The 18228-nt window shown below is 31.8% G+C and overlaps 1 protein-coding gene across 3 annotated transcripts in view; it reads left to right on the top strand.

The window, feature by feature from the left end:
- LOC126776836 (ras association domain-containing protein 10) overlaps nucleotides 1-18228 on the top strand; it is a 133838-nt gene that overhangs the window by 99136 nt on the left and 16474 nt on the right. For all 3 annotated transcript variants that reach the window (XM_050499673.1, XM_050499674.1, XM_050499675.1), the window contains 2 exons: nucleotides 3708-3767; nucleotides 16917-16951. The gene's annotated coding sequence lies outside the window, so the exon portion shown is untranslated. The remainder of the gene's footprint in view (nucleotides 1-3707; nucleotides 3768-16916; nucleotides 16952-18228) is intronic.

Below are 18228 nucleotides of genomic sequence, written 5' to 3'. Positions count from 1 at the left end.
TTATTCCACCACGCTACTCCAATGCGGGTTGGTAGAATTCACATGTGGCAGAATTTCAGTGAAATTAGACACATGTAGGTTTCCTCACGATGTTTTCCTTCACCGTAAAGCACGAGATGAATTATAATCACAAATTAAGCACATGAAAATTCAGTGGTGCTTGCCCGGGTTTGAACCCACGATCATCGGTTAAGATTCACGCCTTCTTACCACAGAGCCATCTCGGCTTTTTTCCACATAAGCCTTTTACAATACAAGACCGTATGACAATCGTTTGCATAACATATAACTGAACAGTAATTAACAATGTCTAAAAATTCTTATCTGTGTAAGTTAATGGTTTTATTATAGTTACAGAACGATTATTTATGTTACACGTCCAATTTTCAATATGTCAAAGTCAGCTTTATTTGTCGAATGCATTACATTGTTCCAATTACGTTCTAGTTATCTTATCTTAGATCGTATATTGCGCCATATTAAGTTATCGAAATCTTAATATCTCATTTCATATACATTTGTCATCGTACACAGGTAGTTGTAGTTATTTTTTTTTATACGCTCCGGGAGGGCAAATGTCTCTACTCCATCTGATGGTAAGTGGTAGTAGAGTCCAAACGAATTATTATATTTATTATTGAATTTAGTCGCAAATGAATTAAATAATTAAATCTTTACAAATGTGTAGATGCAGTGTTTTAACGACTTCTCTCATTATTTTTGGGATACTTTTTATACGTATATATTTATATATCATATTATTTATCGATCTGTTAACGCCTGTTAATTTATTATAACATTTTAGTATTGAGAAATGCAATAGTTTTTCTATCGTATTATTAACATTGTGGTATTTGAAATACTTGCATCTCATTATGACAAGTTGTATTCCAGCGCAAAGATCGTATCTTTAAATGTTTATCGATTCCTGGATCATCGGTTCCACTTACTATCACGAAAGCGTAATAGTATGCGTTAATTGTACTTCTTACAATTACAACTTCTTCTTGAGCCGAGATGGCCCAGTGGTAAGAACGCGTGAATCTTAACCGATGATCGTGGGTTCAAACCCGGGCAAGCACCACTGAATTTTCATGTGCTTAATTTGTGATTATAATTCATCTCGTGCTTTACGGTGAAGGAAAACATCGTGAGGAAACCTGCATGTGTCTAATTTCACTGAAATTCTGCCACATGTGTATTCCACCAACCCGCATTGGAGCAGCGTGGTGGAAAAAGCTCCAAACCTTCTCCTCAAAAAGAGGAGAGGAGGCCTTTAGCCCAGCAGTGGGACATTCACAGGCTGTTACGGGAATTGTACTTCTTATCTACGTATAAGTTACAGAGATCACATAGAAACCTATTTAAGACTTCTCGCCATTAAAACTGTTGTTTAAACACCTATGGGAATTTTTAAAGTATTACTTACTGGAATCATTCTAAGCAGCCTTTTACATGTGAATAAAAATATTCTTATTTAAATATTTACAAACGTATATGTATAGGTTTAATTTTAAAGATTTTTCACTTCTATGATCTGCAATGTAATACCAATTTGTAATATAAGGTTCAGCTGTTCTAACCACTGAGCCATCACGGCTCATGACCTGTAGTTTTTGATATTGTTACATATTATATCATAGACATTTTTTTATATAATACACCAGCAATATCGACAGTTTAATTACGTACCGACTATTTAAACATTCGATACCCAACGTTAAAAAATCATGTTATAATTAACGACAAGTTTGATTATACGGACAGCGATAAACAAATTGAATCCATCACTAGTAATGATCGGTGTCCGTGACACAAAATAAAATGTTATACGTAGTTTGGGTCCGTAATTAATTATTTCGATATTGGATTAAGGCTATTATTTTGCGTGATATTTAAAATACTTAAATTATTTTATGTGTGTGTAATTTTAATTTAAGTCAATTACAATTATTTTAACAATTAGGCGAATTTTTAATTTAAGAGAGCTTTCAATTTGCATATTACGTACAAAAGACATCAACGAGTCTATCTGTAACTAATGCCGTCTTAAAAATCGTTTATCATAGATATTATATTAAATAGGACATTACAATATTAAATGATTTGTACGAGGCAAAATATCTTCTATTGTAATATTAAAAATGAATATCGTATACGTATATAAGAATAATATTTGATCACTTTTTTATAAAATTTCTTAATAATTATAATAATATATTTTAATTGTTATATTCATATTAATATATTTCAACGAATTTAAGCAATAGCCGCAACTAAATCTCATGTCAACGGTACATCAAAGCAACTAGATAATTTCTAACCAGAAATAAGCCACATGTAGTCCAACAGTTACTTTACGCAGATCAAGTATAATTGGTTATAGTAACATCGTAATTAAGGGAAACGTAAACACATTTACATGACGATCTTACTAATGAGACGTAAATATGTCACTTCAAGTCACACAACACTTCTTTCGATTATAAAAAAAATTAACGGACGTCCTCTGGTCTATCTCTTTACGCAATCGATGTTAAATCGATACAAGTATATTATAAAATAGCAATGCTCGCGTGCCAGCATCGATTCAGGCCGATTTAGCTTTCGTAATCGACTTTAATTAGCTTAAATACGATAAAAAATAGCCTGCGAATAGTGCTGGCATTTCTAGTAAAGTGCTGGAGGTAACGTTTGTGGTACGGACAGTAGACAAAATAATGTATATATTTTTTTATAATTCGCTTTTAAAACTTCTATTGTAATTCTGTTTTTATAATATCGGTTATATAATCGATATTGGTATTGTAAAAGTCTTTAGCTACATATTAATTTTCTTAAGCGATGCAGCTTGGGAAATTTAATATGTAGCCCGTGAATATTTATTTGTCCTCGATGTACAATATATGATGAGTTGGAAAAAACGAAGTAAATAATAATACCAAATCGACATACAAACTCATTAACATTATATATATGTGTTGTTTATAATAAACATCTTCTAAATTGGATGGTTAAGATCAAATTTAGGTTAAATAAAAAAAAGAAATACACATTTATTTAAAAGAATAAACATTGAATTGAATAAATATATCTATTATATTTTTGGCAACAGTACAGTACGTCTCGATCTAGAATCTAGGTTATGTCCTAACTGAGCACGTTAACTGACGATACCTTAACGGATAACATCCATTCAAATTTATTATCCACCTTCTAACTGGACGCCATTTAATATTAATTAATACACGTATAATATTTTACGATTTCGGTTTCCACATTTCATAAAATATATTACGGTAATTTAGAATTTTTACTACCTTATGCATAACACTTCCCACTGCATAATTACTATGCTAACGCTAAAATACATTCAATTTTAACGCAATGCATAATTATTAATAAAGTTATATATTGAAATATATATATATGTTTAATTATCTATATATATATATTGTAATATAAAATTCGTGAATATTTCTGGAATTGTATTATCAACGTAAAGGTAGAAACTAGCAAGCGAGTAATACGTAAAACTTGATAATAATATTTAAAAAATCTAAAGACTCATTTAAATGCAAGTCGCACATTAATCACTGGCTATTAATAATATTAAAAACGTATAAATCGCTAGTATCGGATCATATAATTTTGATATTAAAACTTAAATGAGTATGTAACTTAAAAGTTTTTCTTTTTGTTTACAGATCACTCCCGGATGAACAATTAGAAATGAACCCATAACTGCGCCTGAGCGGCGTAACGAGGTAAGTCTCATAACTATATATTTTGGTGCAAAAGGTTTTCGTATCAAGATAATTTCTCAAAATATGATTTTGATAACAATTTCTTCCTGACTGAATTGTAAGTCAGTGGTACCCGGTGGTACCCGCAATCTTCGACTAAGATCCACTTGTTCTATCTACTGGGTCTTGTCAGATTATTTGTAAATAATGCTTTTGAAGAACAACAATGACTGCTTCGTTAGTGGCTAGGCCGCAGACCTAGTTGGGTCGATAAAAAGTTATTGGATTTTTCTCTCGAAAATTCTTAGTAGTACCCCGTAGAATAGAAGTTGAATGATGTGTATCCAGAACTTCATGATGATCAGTTCAGTAGTTAAGACGTGACAGTATTTATAGTATTCCAAAACACATCGTTTTGTGAAAGAAAATATAAGTATAATAAAAATATTTAATTATTTTACAACAGCGCCACCTATCAAGTTCTGAACAACTTAGCTAGCATCTATAGTGGCCTTATTAAGGCGTGTGGCGCGTAATAAAAAAGTGTGTGTAATAATAAACAGAGGCAAAATGAAAATGATTAATTTTTTGTTCAATATTGCCCGTGGTCAAGTCAACGTATACGAAGTTAAGGCAGGGTGGGCAAAATAAAAACTTGTTTCTCTACGTCACAATCTTTATACAGGCTGTTTATATCTGCACAAGATATAATTATAATTTAAATTATATGAAGTTTGAAATTAAACGACACGTCATTCGTAACGAGTTTAATGAATTATTTTTATTTTTGTAGTTAATTTATCTACAAAATGTCTGAAATTAGTTGAAGAATTCAGCCTCAAAAGCCTACTAAATAAAAATATGCGACCGCTATTAGAGTACCAGGTTAATCAGATTTAGGGTTCCTTAGCACTTAGACTATTACGTACGTACCTGTGCTTACATTAAAAAGTATTGTTAGTAATGTCTTATAAATAGAACGTATTTTCTTTGTCATTTGAAGTACATCTAAGTTAGCCTAGACAAAATCTTGAATATATAGCATTTGAAGATTTCATTTATTGCTAAAAATAACATATTATATCTCGTAATTTATCACTTGACCAACAACGATTGAAGAATGACTTCGACAATACTTTTACTCGTTACTGGTGGTAGAGCTTTGTGCAAGCTCGTCTGAATAGGTACCACCCACACATCAGATATTCTACCGCAAAACAGCAGTACTTGATATTGTTGTGTTCCGGTTTGAATGGTGAGCGAGCCAGTGTAATTACAGGCACAAGGGACATAACATCTTAGTTCCCAAGGTTGGTGGCGCATTGGTGATGTAAGCGATGGTTAACATTTCTTACTATGTCAATGTCTATGGGCGTTGGTGACCATTTACCATGAGGTGGCCCATATGCTCGTCTGCCTTCCTATTCTATAAAAAAAAACATCTTCTTTCGACCTATTGACAGGCAATTAATTAGGGTAAGAGTAAAGTTTGACAATCGCTGCGACAATTGTCGAATGCTTTAAGTATAACCGCCCTATTCAGTATTAGCTCGGAGAGTGGCAATAGCAAATGAGTTCGTTCTACTATTAACAAACCGTGACAAATACTAAGAGATAACTCCACCGATTGTTAGTGTACACGCAATAATTACGATGCAATAATAAAATTGAATGAATAATTTCACTATTTGTTCTGTAATGTGTTGTTTTCGAAACATCCTGTACTTGTGACATTGATTGAGTGGTTGTTACGTTTCGCGAGCCGCTTACAGAGTTCCATTGTAAAGTGTAACATGACTTAATGAAATTTTTTTTATATAAAATTTCAGTGACATTATTTTTCGTTTAAATCACCGGGTTTTTCTTAAAATTAACTTCACAAACATATTGCATACTAAGAGTATTTTTGCGTTTATTCTAACACGATGGATAGCCATAAAAAGAGATTAAGTTTAGCTGAGAAAAATACATCAATATTTTACATAATATTTTTTTTCATCAATTAAACTAACATGATATAACATTATAGCATTGAGTTCACTACATTGCTCATTAAGCCTTTAACAAAATACCAGTTTCGCTTTGCCGTATTGAATGGACGATGGTACGTTAATACAAGAACTTGTCACCTGCGGTCTGTCAAATTATAGCGTATTGCTATATTGTCAATAAAAACTCTTATTGAATTAATTTTTGAGACACACATAAATACATGAGAGTTATTATTTTTAAATGTTAATGTCAAACGTCTCTGTTTTTGTTAAAATTATTCCCTTATTTCATAAAATCTTTTGAATATATGTATATATTGTACTAATCACCGTCTGCGTCTTCGCGCGCGTGTGATGGCGGGTAGGTTAGGTAATATACTTTTCTGTTCCTTTCAATGTGTATGTAAAATTCTATGTCGATCGATTGAAAACTCACTTTAGGACATCAACTATGAAAAAGAAGTATTTATGTATTTACAAAAGCTCAACGGTATACAGTCAGCGTAACGATATCCTTTTTTGAAAAATAAACAATCCAAAATACTGTCATCTTCTTCTTTCTTATATAAATTATCGTCTTACAAATTTTCCAAACTCCTTATATTATTCCGTCGCGTCGTTTCAAATTGCGCGTCATGTCTTGTCAAATGACATGTCTACCAAACGATAGTACCGCTTGGGAGGTATTATATTAGAATAAATCTTCAAACATGCATTCATTATCAAAACACGCAAGTAAGGAATGAAATGAATGGTGAACGGATGAATAAAGAATGCAATTAAGTAAATAATCGTACAATTTACCATTAATTACGTCATTGTGCTGGTATCCAACAAATTACGAAGCGGTACATCATTCGTTTTCTTTGAAAAAAAATCTCTTCTTTCTTGTTTAAAATATTTCTTATGGACATATTATTTAAGTAGATATATAATTTTTAAAGAAGTTTAGTATTTTGACATTTCGACTTCGACACAGCCAGTGTTGTTATTATGCATGTATAAAATATTTACTATAGGTGGCTTTTTTATTAACTAGACAAAATTTTAAAGCCTTTTCACATTTACATTCCTACTCTTTCATATTTACCTGATTTTCCGCAAAAGTCCTAACAATCATCTTATTTATGTCATTTTGTTCTTCATTTTTATAAACCGTTGACAATACTTTCCATTACCACATAATAACATAAGAAATAACTCGATGAAAAGTTACAGTAATATTCCACAAAATCGATTCCTAATTTAGATTATCTTTGGATCGAACTAAATTGTGTACGATTTATCCGAAACAGTGCAAACCTTGAAAGTAATCACTTGACAGATTATAAATAAACATTGCTTTTAGCAGGTGTGACAACTCGTCAAAGTACATTTCTAATAATTGAATAAAAATAATTCATCTTGCAAATAACGCCCTTATTAATATAGGAATAAATAATAAATTACCATAAATGAAATGTTGATTAGGCTCCTGCGAATGTATTTATAGAAAACATCTGGTTTTATTTTATCATGATAGAATATTATGCCATGTTGATAAGACATTGATGGCTGCAGTGTAGTAATTCCTTGTATAAATAGTTCGTTATACACATAATACTACATGTTTTAGTGACATTTCGTGTCAATATTACTAGAAGTGATTACACGTCACTAAGCCGTGGTACAGCGCCAGTTATTGGATGTTTGTGGTTAAGCTAAAAACATAATATACGACGTATTTGCGTCATAAATATAAAATTTGGTAATAACTAGGACCACATTACCCGAATTTGGAGGCCTGAGGCGGGCCTAACGTCGGGACGTCACGGTAGTATGCGCAAGCGATCCCGTTGCGTCCCCTGAAAAGACGGTGTAGGTACCGCTGGTTTTTTAGTGATTAGTGGTTTTTTAGTTAGTCGATGAGCCCCACATTCCCCCCCACTTCATGTGGGGGAAACGCGTAAATGTGGTTTTTCCAGCGGAAAAAAAAATGACCACATCACCCATCGAAATCTAGCCGGGATGAGAAGAGAACACCTGAATCCGAGCAGAAGACCGCTGGTTCAATTACGGACAAACACCGAAAGCTTTTCAAATTAGTTTTGGTTAAAAAATATCTCATAGCCAGTGGTGATGTATCGTTCAACATTTACAGGCAGTTTATATATAAGTGTACTAAAGTTAATATATGGACGGACGAGCGATTTTAACGATGTTAAGTGTGCACTTTAAATTGTCAATCATAAATCGTTTTATTGGCTCGTAAATTTGTAAGTAAATAATAAAAAAAATAATTTCGGTACATTGTCCGATAGGATTGAGTTTATTTTAATCACTAACGTGAATTAATTATTGAGACACACATAAATCTTTTTCTCAATCATGTTTTGTTTATTTATTTTAATCATTTATTTTTAGATCAAAAATATATTATTATATTCAATAATTAATAGTTTTAAATAGTACGATTTAAGATTTGATATTAAGAATTTTACTGTTTTAGATCTATGAAAATCGAAAACAAATCATTTGCTATCACAATGGCTTTAATTAAAAGCCATCAGATTGCTAGAATATTTAAAAAAAATGTATTCCCATATCTTGTTTCACTTTCAAGCTGACAATTACTTGAAATGTTTTACAATTACTATTGTGTTCGCTGTGTTTGCGAATCGCCAATTAATCATTTACAGCCACTAATAATCTAATGTTCTTATTAATTATCTGTTGCCTAACTGCTACCTCTCGAGGAGTGGGTGGGAAAGGCCCGTAATAAACGTAGATTTTAAGCAAATTCGCCGTATTATTGCTATATGTGTACAGAATACATATCGATCTCGGTGAAGGAAAACATAAAATTGCGTTGCATGCGACCGGCCAACATTTAAGTCCTTGGGAGAGGCCATTGTCCAGCAGTCGACGTCTTTAGGCTGTCATGATGAAGGAAAACATCTCGAGAAAACTGTCTGTTTCGAAAGAAACTATGATATTTGTACATAAATAGAAACGAATAGCACGTTTGAACAAGCTACGAATCCTATGAGGATAGGATTGGCTTTTTAGCAGTGAGTCATGTTGCTTACTATTAAGGTATAATTCTTTTTGTATAAAATAGGTAAGTTGTCTGGCAAATCGGCCACTGGATGGTTAGTAGTCTCCACCGCCTATAGACTCATCAAGAAACTCATCTTTAAATTGCCAATGCGCCACCAACCTTCCCAAGATCTAATCTCTACTAAGATGTTATGTCCCTCGTGCCTGTTATTTCACTGGCTCATTTACTCTTTAAACCGGAACAGAATAATACTAATTATTGCTAGCGGTATAAGTGATGAGTGGATGGTAACTACCCAGACGGGGTTGCACAATGTTCTACCACTAAGTGAATAATAATAATAACAAAATCATTTATTTCGACCAAACAGGGATCATAAATACAAATAAATAGTAAAAAGACAAAAATTACAATAATAATATTTTACAGATTTTACATATTATAAATTGGATTAAATTAATTCGAATTAAATCAAATCAATTCAAATTTACACTAATCATATTAAATTAGACTAAATCAAATATTTAAATATATATTATATATATAATATATGTCAATAAGTATTATAATTGAAATAAAAACAATTACAAAAACTATAACACAATTGACGAGACGTAAGGACAATTTCTAGGTATCTTTGTCGAGTAGTAATTGTATGTCACGTTTGTATGCGGTATAATTTTATATTGCACCTGTCCTTTAAGGTCACTTCACGATTACGACAGGACTGATATTGCACATTATTTTACGCTGATGTCGGAATATCGGAATAATATTACTGGTGTTAGAGTTTTGTTTTTTTATTTATTTATTTGGGAAACAAACAGTACATTCATTCATAAAACTATGATATTAATGTTAGCACACATACCAGTAAAGTTTCCACTTATAACTAAAAATTTCAAGCTCGTCTGGGTAAGTACCACCCATTCATCAGATATTCTACCGCAAAACAGCAGTACTTGGTATTGTTGTGTTCCGGTTTGAAGGGTGAGTGAGTCGGTGAAATTAAAGGCACAAGGGACATAACATCTTAATTCGGAAGGTTGGTGGCGTATTGGTGATGTAAGCATTTCTTACAATGCCAATGTCTATGGGCGCTAGTGACCACTTATCATCAGGTGGCTCATGTACTCTCCTTCCTATTCTATAAAAGAAAATTGACATCGTTAGCGGAGTTCAAACCCTTTGCGTCGTTTCATTTTGAACCAAAGCAAGGCAAGCGTTGAGTCTTGTCATTAAAAAAAAAACAAAATTTATCGGCTATTATTGTGATCTAGACGTCGTTCGCTGCACAGACATGTATTGACGCTGACGCTGTGTGACGTTGAAACGTTAATCGGAAGTTTACGCTGAAGTCGGATGTTACGGAAAGCGTTTTATAGGACACCACATGAGAAGGCTACGAAAATGATTTATATGTATAGAAATATAAATTTAAAATAGATAATTCTACTATTATCAACAAAATGTAGTTCGTTTGTAATAAGCCTTATGCAGAAAGAAATATCCATGAAATGACATGCGGAAAAAAATTATGACAAAGGTTAATTGTTCGTTGATATATTATCTAAATAAATAAAGGAATTTTTAAATATCATTAAGTAGTTTCCGACCACGTATGAGGAGGGGGGGGGCAGGTGGGTACTCTTTGTTCTTTCCTGTATCCCCGACAACGTGCATACAAAATGTCATGCTGATTAATTGAGTGGTTAAGACGTGAAAGCTTAATAAATAAACAAATTAACAAACTCACTTTCCCATTTACAATATGGCGACTTCATGTTTTATTAAGAATTAAGATTATGTGCGAATTGACTGAACTGACTATGACGCTTATTACTGAACATGTCAAAACAATATGCCGACTGGCAGCTTTACAGCGTTACGTGCGCCGCGTAAACGAATAGAGTTATATGTAATATGGTATAAAAAATTTACGTAGAACTTTATTCTACCCGTGTAAAGCCGGAACGTGTAGCTAGTATAAAATAATTACAAATGACATTATCGTCGTTGGAAATCTACATAAAAAAATATGTTGATTATGGTTTTTTATTCCATAAAACCTACTACTGAATACAATAGTAGATAAATTATGGTAAGTAAAATAATTAATAACGAGCCACACGCGATCTGCATTGCTGAAAACATCGAAGACGTAACTACAAAATCACGTTATTGTCGGTATGAAAATAAAATACCAACCAATGGGTTTCGAATTTTTTATGAGCTTTTCCAACTAAGATTTTTTCACACATTTATTTGAATATGACAATATATATTAGGTCCTTACATATGAAAATGGCGTTTTGTACGGGAGGAAACCAAAAACGTACCATGCTTTCTTTTGCGACACCAGCGCCGTTCACATCATTAATCCTTCGAGCTGTTTCTGCAGCACTGGTGCCACGGTAGAACTCGTACTCGTAAATATACCGATATTTCATGTTTTCCATTGTGCGGTAATAAGCGACGCCAAAGAAAAAAATAATGAGGAAAAAACATATGAATGACTGTTTTCAAAACTCAAATGTACCAGCTAAATGAATTTATAAATTTGAATTTGGAATTCTTAACCAGAGAGGAATAATTTCAGATTTGTTTTTACTGGTGGTAGGGTTTTGTGCAAGCCCGTCTGGGTAGGTACTACCCACTCATCAGATATTCTACCACAAAACAGCAATACTTGATATTTTTGTGTTCCGGTTTGAAGGGTGAGTGAGCCAGTGTAATTACAGGCACAAGGGACATAAAATCTTAGTTCCCAAGGTTGGTGGCGCATTGGCTATAAGCGATGGTTGACATTTCTTACAATGCCAATGTCTAAGGGCGTTTGGTGACCACTTACCATCAGGTGGCCCATATGCTCGTCCACCTTCCTATTCTATAAAAAAAAAAAAAAAGATCAAAGTGGTCAGTACGACAAAATTAATTTCATATGTAAGGACCTAATATATTACGTCAAACTAGTTTTAAAATATGTAATTTGTAACTCACCGCAGAATAAGTATTGTTTGTTATGTTCATATGTTATAAATGACAAGAAAGACAGCTGACAGTTTGTCAATTATTTAATTATGTTCAAATGTTAAAAATGACACACACAAAAAAAGACAAATTAAATATTGATATTTAAATTTTGATTGGTAATTGTGCAGGCACATCAAACTACCAAACTCTAATAAGTAACAGTAACAGCCTGTGAATGTCCCACTGCTGGGCTAAGACCTCCTCTCCCTTTTTTTGAGAAAAAGGTTTTGGAGCTTATTCCTCTTATAAGAAGAAAGACCATATGCACAGATAAAAAAATAACAATGTAAAGTTATGTTTTTATTCATTTTTAATAAAAAATATGTTTACTTCATTTGCAAAATAAACTATATAACTGAACTGAATAATAAAATACAATATTTATTTACACTTAGAACTTAGTCATATTCCCGGAATTATTTGCTTTTTTTACAACGCAATTGATGGAGGCGATAAAGGTCGACCATTATATTTAATTAAACTAGGGTTAGTCGTGAGCTGGGAAAATAAAACGGTACATTCCACGAAATTTTAAATACATACATGTTTTAAAATACACGAGAATTTCACTGCAATTAGAAGTAATATAATTATAAGTACCATTTTAATTTATTGTAATAAAAAATAATACGTTTTTTTTAGTTTACACTCAGTTTTACTTTTTATTGTTTTAAATCTAATATAACATTTATAATTACTCCGGTTACTCATTTGTATTTGGAATGTCGCTCGCGACTAACTTCTGTGTATTTATAACTTTACTGGTAATTATGTGTGTGTGCGTTAAATCTTGCAACAGAATTTTAAGCCAGTCACATCAAAGCATTGATTGATTAAGCCTAAATGTTGCGTCAACTTTCGGTGCTTTGGACAATACTATCTAGTAAACAAAATAATGCAATCTGTTCAACCATTGCTTGACAATTTTTTTAGATTTTTTAGGATAAACTTTATATATAAGCAAACTATATGCCAAGAAACACACGATATTATTAATGTTTAATATTAAATTTACCTCAGAACCTTAATTCTTTCTTTATACAGAATAAAGTCAATACCATTACCTTATACAAACATAGTAAAAATAGATTGACCCAAATAAAAACATCCGGTCGACCCAAGGAGAGGGCTTGGGGCATAGGGTTCGTATGACCCAGTTTATGGGTCACATACCACACCCAGGGAGGGGTGTTAACCTATTGATAGGGGGTTGAGGGAGACCGTGGACACTTTTATGCTTTTTTCGTGATTTTTAACACGCAATCCGCGTTTTAGTGTTCGGATTTATGGTAAAAGAGTTTTTGTTATACGATTAATGGATTTGATATACAACATGCCATTGTATCTCACACGTGAAATGTTAAAACCGACTTATGGTGTTACGCTATTATGATACGTATATCATTTAAATTTTATAGTTATTATAGTCAATATCGCACTTCACCTTCTGACGTTTGTTGAACTTGCTCTGTGGTGAGTTTCATATTTATTCTCGATCGCTATTGTTTTGAAAATATGATCTTGAAGTGATTTTATATATAATTAATAATGTTAGTATGTAGTCAATGAGATTATTGACTCTATATATCAAGTTTTGTGTTTGTTTGTTAGTTCAAATCATTAAAATGTCTATTAATTTTGATTGAAAATAAGTAACGTACTCAACATACATACATTAAATATTTTTGCACTGATTTTTGCCTATTAATTATTTCGCGTTAAATACAAATAATATGCTAATTATTTTTATTCAGATTTTTACATACGATTAAATACATTCACATCTAGTACACGTGATCATTCCATCGCATTCATTTTTCATTTCGAAATGTAATAGCGAGAAAAGTTTAATAAAACATTTTTATTTCTCAGGGATATAAAAAACTCAGTTGATTCATGTACATTATAAAGTAATGAGTGTTTTTAAAACAATGATTAAGTTAATTATGTGTCATGACGTCTATTAAAGATGCTCGTTCGATGATAGTGCACACGCGAATGTACATTTCATTAGATATTTGAACATAGATAAAAAATAAAAATACAGACTGAAGAATGCGTTAATTTTACCAAATTTTATTATTCATATTTGAATTAGTTTTCCACGAATTTTTACTGGGCGTACATTTACAGGTATTTTAAAAACAATTATAGCTTTTCTATGGTGATAAGGCTTTTTGTTCTGAGTAGATTCCACACATGCATATATACTTTACTGTCCGTATGTCTCTTTTGTAACTAATTCATGAAACTTTGAATGTCAAATTATAGCTTACAACCCTACAACTTTGGCAATGAATTGACGCAATATTGGTCGCCATCTTGAATAATATATGATATTCACTATGGATTCATTGAAGTAAAATTGAAGTAGTTAGTATAATATTATCGTATTATGCATTACAATTCATCAATCAAGAACTGTGTATGGTATATGCAAATATATCTTTTGCGCATACATTGAATATAGGAGTTCCGATCCTTCCTTTTACAACTGTCTGTACTATATTTTTTGCGTAACAGTATAAAAACGTATATAAATATACTTCGTGATAAATTTCATGGTAATCAGTCAATCCGTGACAAAGTCTATTAATCTCAATAATATATTGATATATAAATATTTTGAGAAACAATTGATATAAATTAATCCAGAAGCGCATGCTTAGTAGTGCAGTATACTTTAGGTGTAAAAAAATCTATTGAAATAGAGTAAATTTTGACCAAAATAAAACAAAATATTTAAATATTTTTTCGTTTTTTATAACTAAATGACTTCTTACGTGCCACGAATATACCGATGTCGTTCCTATTTAATATTGTCTAGTTATTTATTCATATAAATATAAGACCATCAACAATCGCCAAATGCAACCATTTAGTACGATTACAAAATCGCATTCCCATAAATAATTTATAAACGAGCAAATAATAATTACACGTACAAAACTAGATAAAATATATGCCCTAGATAAGGCGACGTTTAGATTAACGAGCTTGTCCGACAGACGTCCTACATTAGGTAAGAGCCTAATATGGAGGCTACTACATAAAACGCAATGTCACTCTTTATAACGGAATGTCCATTATGCCGAAAATCAACCACCAATTGTTAATACAATCTAATTTTTAACCGACTTCGAAATTGACAAAAATAGTACCTGTAGTGATTCTGTAAACAAACCTCAAAATAGTAACAGTACAGTAACAGTAACAGCCTGTTAATATCCCATGCTGGGCTAAGGCCTCCTCTTCCTTTCGAGGAGAAGGTTTGGAGCTTATTCCATTACGCTGCTCCAATGCGGGTTGGTAGAATACACATGTGGCATAATTTCAATGAAATTAGACACATGCAGGTTTCCTCACGATGTTTTCCTTCACCATCAAGCCCGAGATGAATTATAAACACAAATTAAGCACATGAAAATTCAGTGGTGCTTGCCCGGGTTTGAATCCACGATCATCGGTTAAGATTCTCGCGTTCTAACCACTAGGCTATCTCGGATTTTCAACCTCAAAAGATTGGAATCTATTCGAAAAATTATATGTTAGATACACAATGTTAATATTTCGTATTAAAACATATATTAGTTTTCCCCGACATATTCGGACTTCGGGTATATTCGGGTATATTTCAGGCTTCGGGTGTTAGAAGAAAAATAAGCTGTCTTTCTTTGGGGTTTAATCTTGGTTCATACGTATTACCCTTGAAAATAGACAGACTGACTTAGAGTTAGTTTGTGTAAATAACAGTATTGTCAAATATCTATTGATCTTTTGAGAATGTCCGCTGTTATCGAATTTGGTTAAAAAGACAATACAATTATCTACAAATCTAAAATAAACATAAAATAATGAAGTTAAGTGTCAATATGAAATTTATAAAGTCAAGTATACAATAGTTTACTCCAATGTATGGTCAATATACACATAAGTAATTTATATACCTACGTCATTTAAATGCTGTAAAAACTAATTACGACACTGAATAAACACAATTATGACGAGAGATTATTGCGTCATAAAAAATGCAATATGGTGGACAGAAGCAATTATAGCGAAGACCTTGTTAAAAATGTTTGTGTTTTTTATGTAAAATTTTCGTTCCCTTTTAGGACTACAATTTATATTTATCTATGTGTCTTTATTTAAAAAAAATACCCTTTAAATAAACATATTTAATTTTCAGACATACCTACACTATTATTCATTAAAAATTACTTTCTTCAATCAGCTTGCTAGACTTTTCGATAATGATAATAATTTTCACTTACCTACTCAACCTTTATAATTAATGGTTAAAGGTAGTTGCTTTTATGTTTTTCGACATCGTTAGACTAAAAGTATAATAAAAGGAAAAAAAAGCACAACAATCTAAACACATTTGACATGTATACATAATGACGTCCGCTTTTAAAAAGACGTCTCCATGGTAACGGGGGTAACAACACTATTCTATACAATGTCATGACATTATCAACCTTATGTGCTTAACTTAGAGTGGCTATTACGATGACTGTTGAGGCAATTTAACCTTGCCAAGTTTAAGAATGTACGGAATTATTTAAACGCGTGGAAAATGTCGTGCCATTAGGAAATCTTGTTTTTTTTTGTCCGGGTTTTAGGCATTGACTGAATAGTTTTTTTGCCCCTGGAATTACGAAGTCTCAGTAGCACTTATAAATAATACCAAGCATTACTTCAAACTAACCAACATATTACATATTTTTAAAAATAAGTGCTGAATTTATTTACACATTCATTGAGAACAGATTATAAATTATTCTTATATTAAAAAAAATCTGCTGATATAAGTAGGTAAACCAGTACACTTCATTTAGATTTAATGGATAATTTGACAAATCATAAATACTAATAAGAATTATTTTCCCGCCAATAATACTGTCATAATTGTCAGAAAAGGTGAATCAAACACGAAGGAATTTGATAAGACACGTCAATTTAAAACATTTTACGTGGCAATAGCAATTTTAATAGCAATTTAAATGAGTTTAATAATAATAATGAATATATGAGGTTAAATTTTATATTACCTACTACTTTTCTTTGATAACTTTTAATATATGTATTTTTTTTTTGTTTCAGATTTTGTTAAATGAATGCTTCGTTTAATTTATGAGGTACGTAATATTTTGTTAATTACCCAATTAGAGTTTTATTTAGTCGTTTAAGTAAAACACGATATATTTTAATAAGGGTTCCGTGAATAATATCGAAATTCAAAAGAACGAAATCCTTGCCTTAATTCAAAATTTAAAGTAAACGTTTTTAACAGTCTTTGCTTAATTATTAATCATTAAATCGGTTGGTTATAGGTAGTTTCATAAAAGTAAAAACGACATGTAAAACATGTTGAAGAACCTTTTACGCTTAGCAAGCAAGTAACAGCCTGTGACTGTCCCACTGCTGGGCTAAGGCCTCCTCTCCCTTTTTGAGGAGAAGGGTTTGGAGCTACACCACGCTGCTTCAATGCAGGTTGGTGGAATAAACATATGGTAGAATTTCAGTGAAATTAGATACATGTAGGTTTCCTCACGAAGTTTTCCTTCATCGTCAAGCACGAGATGAATAATAATCACAAATTAAGCACATGAAAATTCAGTGGTGCTTGCCCGGGTTTGAAGCCACAATCATCGGTTAAGATTTATGCGCTCTTACCACTCGGCCATTTCGGCTTGTACGTTATTTAAAGTCAAAGATGACTTGTCAAATGTGCGGCACAGAGTATAAAATATGAAAAAACGGTAATCGCAATGATACGGAAATTTGCGGTTCACCATTTGATATGATGGTGGTAAAAAGTTAAATGCTGCGTTATTCTCACCGGTTTTTTGTGGTGTGACCGACCGGTACCTAAATTTTACCGGCATTACGGTTTTTAGAGGTACTGTACCTCTTCTTATTTATTTTTTATTTGTAAAAAAATTAGCAGTCTTATCTTACTAAAATGCGTTTTAATATTGGCATGAAATTGTTGAACTTATTTTAAAATTATTGGTAGTAAAATAAAAGATATATGTAAAAATTCATATATGATCGATTAAAATTAACATATTATAGTGTAATGTTAATTCAAATCAAATCGTAATTTTCAAAACCTTTTATAACTCATACATATTATTGGTAGTAGTTTCTAATTTGACAATCAATTACTAAATGTAATGCTTTTATCTTGAATAAAGGATTCTGATTTGAATTAATTTAATATGATCATGATTGAAATTAAATGTGAAACGTATTCTATGTATTAATGTTCTATATATTAGCTTATGCGGAATATGGTTTGATTTAAGTCTCATTACTTTTAAGATCAAGAAAAAGTTGGACAAAAAAACATAAACTGTTTAAACTTTTTGTACATTGTAATTTACGAACGGATGAAAAAGATGAACTTTTG

Source organism: Nymphalis io, chromosome 21 (genome assembly GCF_905147045.1).
Source record: "Nymphalis io chromosome 21, ilAglIoxx1.1, whole genome shotgun sequence".
NCBI lineage: Eukaryota > Metazoa > Arthropoda > Insecta > Lepidoptera > Nymphalidae > Nymphalis > Nymphalis io.
The sequence above is the reverse complement of the archived record's forward strand: the minus strand, read 5'-3'. Positions and strand labels throughout refer to the sequence as shown.